The sequence below is a fragment of the Lipotes vexillifer genome, unplaced genomic scaffold, assembly GCF_000442215.2.
Source record: "Lipotes vexillifer unplaced genomic scaffold, Lipotes_vexillifer_v1.1 scaffold472, whole genome shotgun sequence".
NCBI classification, from domain to species: Eukaryota; Metazoa; Chordata; class Mammalia; order Artiodactyla; family Lipotidae; genus Lipotes; species Lipotes vexillifer.
Genome location: NW_006797698.1, coordinates 2,236,132 through 2,245,504, shown reverse-complemented (window position 1 = coordinate 2,245,504; position 9,373 = coordinate 2,236,132).

The window sequence follows — 9,373 nt, the reverse complement described above, 5'->3', positions numbered from 1 at the left end:
CTTCCATTTATTAAAAAAAAAAAAAAAAAATCATGCGATGTACAGAATGAGAACTATAGTCAATAACATTGTATTGCAAATTTGAAAGTCACTAAGAAAGTATATCTTAAGAGTTTTCATCACAAGAAAAAAAATTTGGCAGGGGGGCGCTTCCCTGGTGGCGCAGTGGTTGAGAGTCCGCCTGCCGATGCAGGGGACACGGGTTCGTGCCCCGGTCTGGGAAGATCCCACATGCCGCAGAGCGGCTGGGCCCGTGAGCCATGGCTGCTGAGCCTGCGCATCCGGAACCTGTGCTCCGCAGCAGGAGAGGCCACAGCAGGGAGAGGCCCGCATACCGCCAAAAAAAAAAAATTTTTTTACCCAGCTCAATCTAAGTCCTAGGGCAATACCGGTTCCCTTTGCCTGTTTGGAATAGAATGAGACTTTCCCATCACTCCATTCCCTGGGAATGAAAACTGCAGGATGGCAGGTGGCACAGAATTCCTTTGGGACTCCAAATTCTTAGATTAGTCTTGCTCGTGATTCTGGGCATGAAGTTTTCTGCCTGAAGGGCACATGGGCTGAATTTGGATGCTCAGAATAGAAGATACAGAAACCAATTAGGTTCTGCCCTAGAGACTTGATTTACGAGCCTTGTTCTTAGCAGAGCATGTGGCCAAACCTGAGGACAAAAGTAAGAGAGATTTAAAGTTTCCTCTTGAGTTTGCAAAAGATACACTCACTCCTGACCACTATGAGTGACAGAAACTAGTCCCAGCTTTCCCATGGTTTCAGAAGAGAGCCATGGCTCACCATGGAAAGGCCTCCATGGCATAAGCTGAGAACAGCCAGGAGAGAGTAGATATCAGGTGTCTCTCATGGCCGCAGTGACTTTGCCGTGCCAGGCTCAGGAGTGGGTCTGGACTTCCTTGGTTGCCAGTATGGCTTTTCTGGTTGAAAAAGAGGAAACGGGAAGAAAGGAGGTGATGTTCTTACGGATGTGAACGCTTTCCTTCCTCTGTGCTCAGAGTCACAGACTAGACCTGGTGAGTGGACAAGAAACCAGGATTCCTAAGAGCACTGACGCTCTTCTTGCCCCTCCAGGTATCCTCTCCACCCTGCTCGCCTGGCAGGCTGGCCTCCATGGACCGCATTTGGAGGCTCCCTTGTGCCATAGCGTGGGTTGGGTTCAGCCTATAGGTGGCCCTGGCAGGTGAAGGTGTTCAAAGTATTTGGTCCCCTGGCTTCCTCTGTGCCAGACCCCAGTTTGGCATGGCAGCGTCCTACCAAGGGCCACAGCTCTTGTCAGGTGGCTCTGTCCTACAAGTCTCAGCTTGTTCTAGGAACATGCCAGATTACAGGAACCAGAGAAGCTCATCATGAGATTACCTGAGACCAGATTAAAGGAGTGCAGGCCCTGCACACACCCTAACCCTATCAACAACCCCATCCTTGAACCATTGTTATAAAACTCCTCACCAAATCCTCCTGGGTTGGGACACACAGTTTTGAGGGGCAGGAACCCTCTGTGTTCCCCTTTGCCTGGCAGAGCAATAAACCTATCGTTTTCAACTCTGTCTCCAAGATTCAATTCAGCCCCGGTGCACAGAGGCCAAGTTCTCGACATCAATACCATGAGGAGCGGAGAGCAGGCAATAGATGAAGTTGCTGCTTGGGCATAGAACTGGCTGGTGTGCTGGAGGGGCTGGGAGGCCAAGAAGTCCAGGTCTGGCAGGACTGTCAGATGCACAGCTGGAGGGTGGAAGGAAGGGGCATTCCCATGATAAGGGAGCTATAGGTCTGAAGCTCCAAATAGCATGAACTAAAGATAGGCACTTAATAACCATTTTAAAGACATCGGTGGAATGGCATAAGCCATGAGTACAGATAAACTGCATGTGGGGTAGTAGACCAGTGAGCAATAATTATTTGCTGAACATTTCTTCAGCACTGGCTGCACGCCAGGCACTAAACCGAGTATTTTACGGTGATTGAATGCCTTTGCCTCATTTATTCTAATGCTCACAGCAACCCTTGTGAGGCACTGACTAGTGTGATCCTCATTTTACAAACAGGAAACTAAGGCTCAGAGAAGTTAAGTAACTTGCCGAAGGCCATACCGCTAGGAAACGTCATCACGGATAGTTGAATCCAGAGAGTCTGACTCCTGATCCTGGGCTTTTTGTTAATCATTTCACTGAATGAGCTCCTCGGTTGCTCAATCTATACTAGAGTTTTATATTTTTCTCTTCATGGTGTTCACCTCCAAGGACGGGTAGGTCTGAAAGATAACACTAGAATTACCTGCCCTATGCCTGCAGACTCTGAGTTTTCCAATTTGTATGTGTTCCTGAAAGAGCCTGGGACTTTACCCCCATACCCACCAAGGAGAAAGAAAACCGAGGGAAGTAATGCTTTGACTAATGCAGAATTGTCTCCTAACTCCATTCCAGATGATTTGCATTTCAAATCAAGTAACCAGCCGTTCAGAAAATTCAGTCTGGGCATGTGACTTGCGCAGTGAGAGGTGAAAATGCAAAAACAGGTCTGTTTTCCCTGTTTCAAACATTTTATTGGCTTCTCGTGGTCTCCGAGATAAAGTCCACATTCCCTGCACGTCCGGCCCTTGCCTACCTCTCTGGCATTTTTACTGGCTGTACCAACTGCTCCCTCAGCAATACAGACAACATCACTGTGCAGAGCAGCTGCCCACTCCTAAACACCACCAAGGGAGCCTCTGCCTTTCCCGCTAGCATCTTACTATGAAAATTTTCAAACACACAGAAAAGTTGGAGGGAAAATTTACATGTACCCATTACTCAGACTCTACGATTAATATTTTGCTATGTTTGCTTTGTCACATACCTGTCCACCTCTCCATCCCTTTTTGCATTTTGTCTTTTATGCATTTTAAGGTAAGTTGCAGATATCTGTACCCGTCCCCTTAAATACTTCAGCACACATATCATTAACTAGAGTTCCATATTTGTTTTCAGTCCTTTTATCCCCCCTTTGAAGTAGAAGAGCCCAGACCTTGCTTCTCTGAGCAAGTGTCAGAGCCCCACAGCTGAGAAGCTTTTTCTGCCCTGGGTGCTCACAAATCTCCAAAGTCTTGGAACCTACGAAAAACACTGGCTCATTGGCTCCTACAGTTCTAGAGAAGCCTTGGATTGTGTCCAAAGCAAAGGCAGTCTGCTAACGGGCCTGACCGTCCATGCAGGGCAGAGGCCACTCTGCTCATGCATGAAGTCGGCGCCATCCCTACGGGGGGTGCGGGGACCAGCTCACTCCTGCTCCCGTGAGGAGCCTTGTCATGTGTGGCACCACCAGGCCATCCTTCTGGTGCCCCATGCAGCCCCCACTGGAGAGGGTCCCTTCCTCTTCCAGACGGGACTCAGAGCTGTCAGAGGAAGCCTCCAGTGCATGGAATCTGGGTTTATCCTGGACAGATTCCGATAGTTTAAAAGCAGAGATTAAGCACCTGTTTAGGTGCAAAAATCTTTACCAAAATAAAGCAAATTTTTCCAGCTTATGCCCTACCTTCTAGGTTAAGTTATAATGCCATTGAGGTGGCAAAAGATATCCTCTAGGTATAATATTTGTTTGAAGATTTTTTTTAAGTAGGTGTGAGCAAAGGTATCTGTTACTAGCAGTAGGTCTTTTTTTCCCACACACCCATCCTGGCATAGACACAAAAATTCCTTTCCTGAAAGAGACGTGGAAGGGCTACCTACACAGATGAAGGGGGCTCAGCAGATGCCTCTTGTAAGGAAGGTGCTCACCTGCCCCTTACAGGACTGAATACCACCCTGTCGCAGGGAACAGGGATGGCTGCAATTCTGGGGGCCAGAGAGACCCAGGTGCAAATCCCAGTTCTGCCACTGAGCAGCAGTGCAACCTCAGGGATGATGCCTGTTTGCAGGGCCACCTCTAGGGTTCCTCGAGGCCATGCACAGCGTCCCTGGCACAGTGGCACCTGGGCCTGCGTGAGTGATGGGCGTGGTGGGGGGTATTCACTCCTCAGTGAAACCCAGAACCTCCCACGCTAATGTGGAAGGGACCCTCCTCACTGAAGAGACAAGCTGGCCGGTGGCCTCAGTTTACCCCCTGAATGTCACCTCCTCTGGGTCCCCTGCCTGCACCTCCCTTTAACAAGCACGCCCAGCCTAACCCTCGAAATCTGTAAAACAAGACTCTACCGAGTCCTAGCGGGGAACAAATCAAAGGGATGACAAGGATGAACCTGGCCCGGGGAGCTGGGTTGTGGCTCCCTCAGAGCCAGGGCTGGCGAAGCCTGTCTCACTCTGTACCCTCAGGGCCCAGCTCCAACCCCACCCTGAGAGCTTGATACTCTCTCTGTTAATCTGATCTGGAATATTACTCAGCCATGAAAAGGAACAAACGAGTGCCATTTGCAGAGACGTGGATGGACCTAGACATTGTCGTACAGAGTGAAGTAAGTCAGAAAGAGAAAAACAAATACCGTACAATATCGCTTGTATGAGGAATCTAGAAAAATGGTAGAGATGAACTTACTTGCAAAGCAGAAAAAGAGTCACAGATGTAGAGACCAAACTTACGGTTACCAAGGGGAGAAGCGGGGGAGGGTTGAATTGGGAGATTGGGATTGACACATATACACTATTATGTATGAAACAGATAACTAACGAGAACCTACTATATAGCACAGTAGGTTCTCTACACTGAAGAGAGGGAACTCTACTCAGTGCTCTGGGGTGACCTAACTGGGAAGGAAATCTAAAAAAGAGTGGATATATGTATACGTATTACTGATTCAATTTGTTGTACAGCAAGAAACTAACACAACATTGTAGAGAGACTATACTCCAATAAAAAAATTAATAATAAAAAAATAAAAAACCTGAGCTACATGCCTGGGCCTCATTCATCTCTCCACTGATGTGGATAATGTATGATAATAGATGTTTTCCTTTTCTTGCTGTTTATAAAATCCTCCAGCTTTCAGAAGGAAGGCAGAGAAGGAGAGAAGAAATGCCCGGCTGCAACTTCAGTGGCTGAGGAGCCTGTCAAGGGCTCCTGCAGGCTGCAGGCTGGAATGTGGGTTTTCAAATGGCCCCAGGGGCTTCCTGAGATGCTTTAAGGGAAATAAGCCTTTGTCCAGCACTCCAGCGAATGGGGAGTTGTATAAGAAGAATGGGGTTAGACAGCATTCTTAAGGGTAAGAAAAAGGAGTCGGCAAGGGTTACACCCAGAACCAGGCTTCTGAGACTTTGGCCCCAATTGATGTTACATATTTGCTGCTGTCACCCATCTCCCCAGAGCTTCTTTTCCTGATCCCTGACCTGGATCCCTCTGCCATTCAGCCTCACCCCTTTATCTTATGAACCCATTTCATCTACCTTCAGTGGGCTAGCCTGATTGCCCTCCGCCCTGTCCCCGTGACCTGCCATTCCTTGGCCTTCTAAAGGCAGGTCTAAATCTTGTCCTTATAAAGCCAGCAGCAGGTACATAAATTGCAGAGCCCAGTATAAAATGAAAACGTGGGACCCCTTTTTCAAAAGTTAAGAACTTCAAGACACCGATAGTAGAGCATTAAACCAAGGGCAGGGCCCTTCTTAGTGTGGAGCCTGGGAGACCCCACAGGTTGCACGCCCTCGAAGCCCGAGCTGATTCACACCATCCTCAGCTGTCCTTGCCCCAAGGGGCCCACCCCAGACCCCGTCCATATGGCCATATTAATAGTAACCTGATTGAGGGACTACATCAAAGGAAAATGTTTCTGCTCAGCAAAAGAAGTAATCAACCAAATGAAAAGGCAACTTACAGAATGGGAGAAAATATCTGCAAATCAGATATCTGAGAAGGGGTCAATATCCAAAATATATAAAGAACTCATACAGGCTTCCCTGGTGGTGCAGTGGTTAAGAGTCCACCTGCCAATGCAGGGCACATGGGTTCGAGCCCTGGTCCGGGAAGATCCCACATGCTGCAGAGCAACTAAGCCCGTGAGCCACAACTACTGAGCCCGCGTGCCACAACTACTGAAGCCTGTGCGCTTAGGGCCCGCGCTCCTCAACAGGAGAAGCCACTGCGATGAGAAGCGCGTGCACCACAATGAAGAGTAGCCCCCACTCGCCGCAACTAGAGAAAGCCCGCGTGCAGCAATGAAGACCCAACGCAGCCAAAACTAAATAAATAAAATAAATAAACTTAAAAAAAAAGAACTCATACAACTCAATAACAACAACAACAACAAAACTAACACGCGGACTGAAAAATGGGCAGAGAAACTGAATAGGCATTTTTTCCAAAGAAGACATACAGGTGTCCAACAGGTGCATGAAAAGGTGCTCAGCATCACTAATCATCAGGGAAATGCAAATCAAAGGCAAAATGAGGTATCACCTCACACCTCTTAGAAAGGCCGTCGTCAAAAAGACAAGTGGGGGCTTCCCTGGTGGCGCAGTGGTTGAGAGTCCGCCTGCCGTTTCAGGGGACACAGGTTCGTGCCCCGGTCCAGGAAGATCCCACATGCCGCGGGGCGGCTGGGCCCGTGAGCCATGGCCGCTGAGCCTGCACATCCAGAGCCTGTGCTCCGCAACGGGAGAGGCCACAACAGTGAGAGGCCCGCATACCGCAAAAAAAAAACCAGACAAGTGGTAAGAAGTGTTAGGGAGGCTGTGGAGAGAAGGGAACCCTCCTACACTGTGGGTGGGGATGTAAGTTGGTACAGCCACTATGGAGAACAGTATGGAGTTTCCTCAAAAAATTAAAAATAGAACTACCACGTGACCCAGCAATCCCACTTCTGAGTATATTTTCAAAGGAAATGAAAACAGGATGTGCACTCCCGGGTTCACTGCGGCAATATTCACAATAGCCAAGGAATGGAAACAACCTAGGGGTCCACTGACAGATGAATGGATACAGAAGATGTGGTGTATGTTTATACACTGGAATATTATTCAGCCACGAGAAAGGAGGAAATCCTGCCACTCGTGACAACATGGCTGGACCTTGAGGGCATTATGCTGAGCGAAATAAGTCTGACAGAGAAAGACAAATACTATGCGATCCCACTTTTATGTAGAATCTTTAAAAAAAAAAGCCAAACTTGTAGAAATATAGAGTAGAATGGTGGCTATCAGGGGCTGGGGCATGGGGGAAGTGAGGAGATGTTGGTCAAAGAATACAAACCTCCAGTTAGAAAATGAATAATTTCTGGGCATCTAATGCACAGCGTGGTGATTATTGATACCGTGTTGTATACGTGAAGGTTGGTAAGAGAGTAGATGTTAAATGTTCTCACCAGCAAAGAGAAATGGTAATTATGTGACATGACGGAGGCATTAGCTGACACTACAGCTGGTCAGTTGTCATACTGCAATACGTAAGTGTATCAAATCAACACATTCTATGCCTTAAACTTACCCACTGTTGTAGGTCAATTATATCTCAATAAAGCTAGAAGCATAATCTAGTCGCAGCTTCACCATGGAGCATGTCTTTTCCTTAGAATGCCACACAGCAATCCATCAAGACTTTTCTAACCTCTGGATTCTAACATCTCTTCTGCGCCCCTTGTATCCACATGACCTGTTCATTCATGCACTCTGAAAACAAAACTCGAGCCCCTGCCGTATGCCAGGCCCTGTGTTGTTCTCTGTATATTTGAAGAAATTAAGACACAGTCCCTGAGCTCAAGGAAGCAGATAAGAGGAGACAGACCTGTGAACAGAGAGTTACGAGCAGTGAAGGAAGGCCATGGGGGAATGGAAGAGGGGTTGAAAGAGGGGCCTTGGCATTGAGCCTTGAAGGAAGGAGCTTGGTGAGTGAACAAGGAGAGTGAGAGAGAGCTTTCAGACAAGGGAACGATGTGGACCAAGGCCAGGAGGCCCCGTGGGCCTGGCCTGGTTGGGAATGGCTGGAGCACGGGGCCAGGTGATGGCAAATTCGAGGGAAAGGGATATTCCAAGATCAAACGGAAGGTCAGGGCTGGGCTGGAAAGGGTGTTTAATGCCAACTCAATAGTATGAATGTTATCCAATAGGCGACAGTAGCCCACCAAAGCGGGGAAGGCCCGTGGTCAGCTTTATTCCTGCAAAAGCATGAAGGACAGATGGGAGAGACTCCAGTGGAGAGTCAGGGAATTTGGATGCTATTGTATCATAGCACCCAATAGCAATAATAATAATTTCCAGGTACAAATCATGAGGGTTTAAATATAGACCAATGGTTCTCAACAGGACGGCAATTTTGCCCCTCAGGAAAGACTTGTCAATGTCAGAAGACATTTTTATTTGTCACAACGGGAGGGGGCTGGGTGCTACTGGCATCTAGTGAGTAAAGGCCAGGGATGCTGCTAAACACCCTACGATGCACAGGACAGCCACATAACAAAGAGTGACCAGGCTCGAAATATCAATAGTGCCAGGGCCCCTGATGAAAATGGTAGAATTTTCTCCTTGTGAACCAGTCTTCCCTAATCAGGGATGCAACCCATGACAGTGGCTTCGTTAGCCTAGAGAGCTAATCAGGCAACTTTGGTGGTGCGGCACCTGCGGAACTATTTCTTTCTCCTGGTTGTACAGAAACACTCACGCTCTCTAGATTATCGCAAAGTATCTCTGATGTGTTGTGACTTTTCCAGAAACAAAATATCAAGAGTTAGCAATGGGGAAGCTGTAAGCTGTGACCTCTGGCCCACTAACCACGGACACTGGATCCACCCTCACCTGTCACACTGCCCCTCCCCAAGACTGGATAATATGTCCCCTACCACATGGTCATCCCCAAGGCCATCATTTCTGCCCTTTTAAGGGAGGCAGGCAGCCCAGAACTTCAAGGACACAATCTTTGCCCAAGTGTTATCTGTAACTCTCACCAATCATTAACACCAAGAGGGGAGGAACCGCACCTCAGAAATCAAGGTCATGTACAGGAGGGACCAGAAGCCAGACAGAGACTGTGGTGAGCTGGGAAAAACAGAGCAGGAAGCCAGGCAGCAGAGCCCAAATTCCAAAATTCCACACCTCACTACCCTTGGCCTACGTGAACAACCATAGCTTCACCCGGCATTTTTGCCGGGTCCATTCTTTTCTCTTTCCTTGGGGTGGTTCTTAAAGACGTTCCTCTCCACGGTCTCCATGGCATTCCCTCAAGTCCCCCTCTTTGTCCCACTTTTCCACAGACGTGCACAAGGGGCTCATGGCTCTAACCACCTCCTCCCAGACACCCCACCTCCGCCCTCCTCGGCACAGTAACATATTCTGCCCAGGACTCACACACCAGCCATCTCACATCACCACCCATCTCAGCTCTGCAGCTCTGCTCCCACCTGGCCCTCCAAGACAACACTCGCCTCGGCTTTGTGGAGCCCTCAGGGTGGAGCAGCCCGTAGTGCTCACCTGCC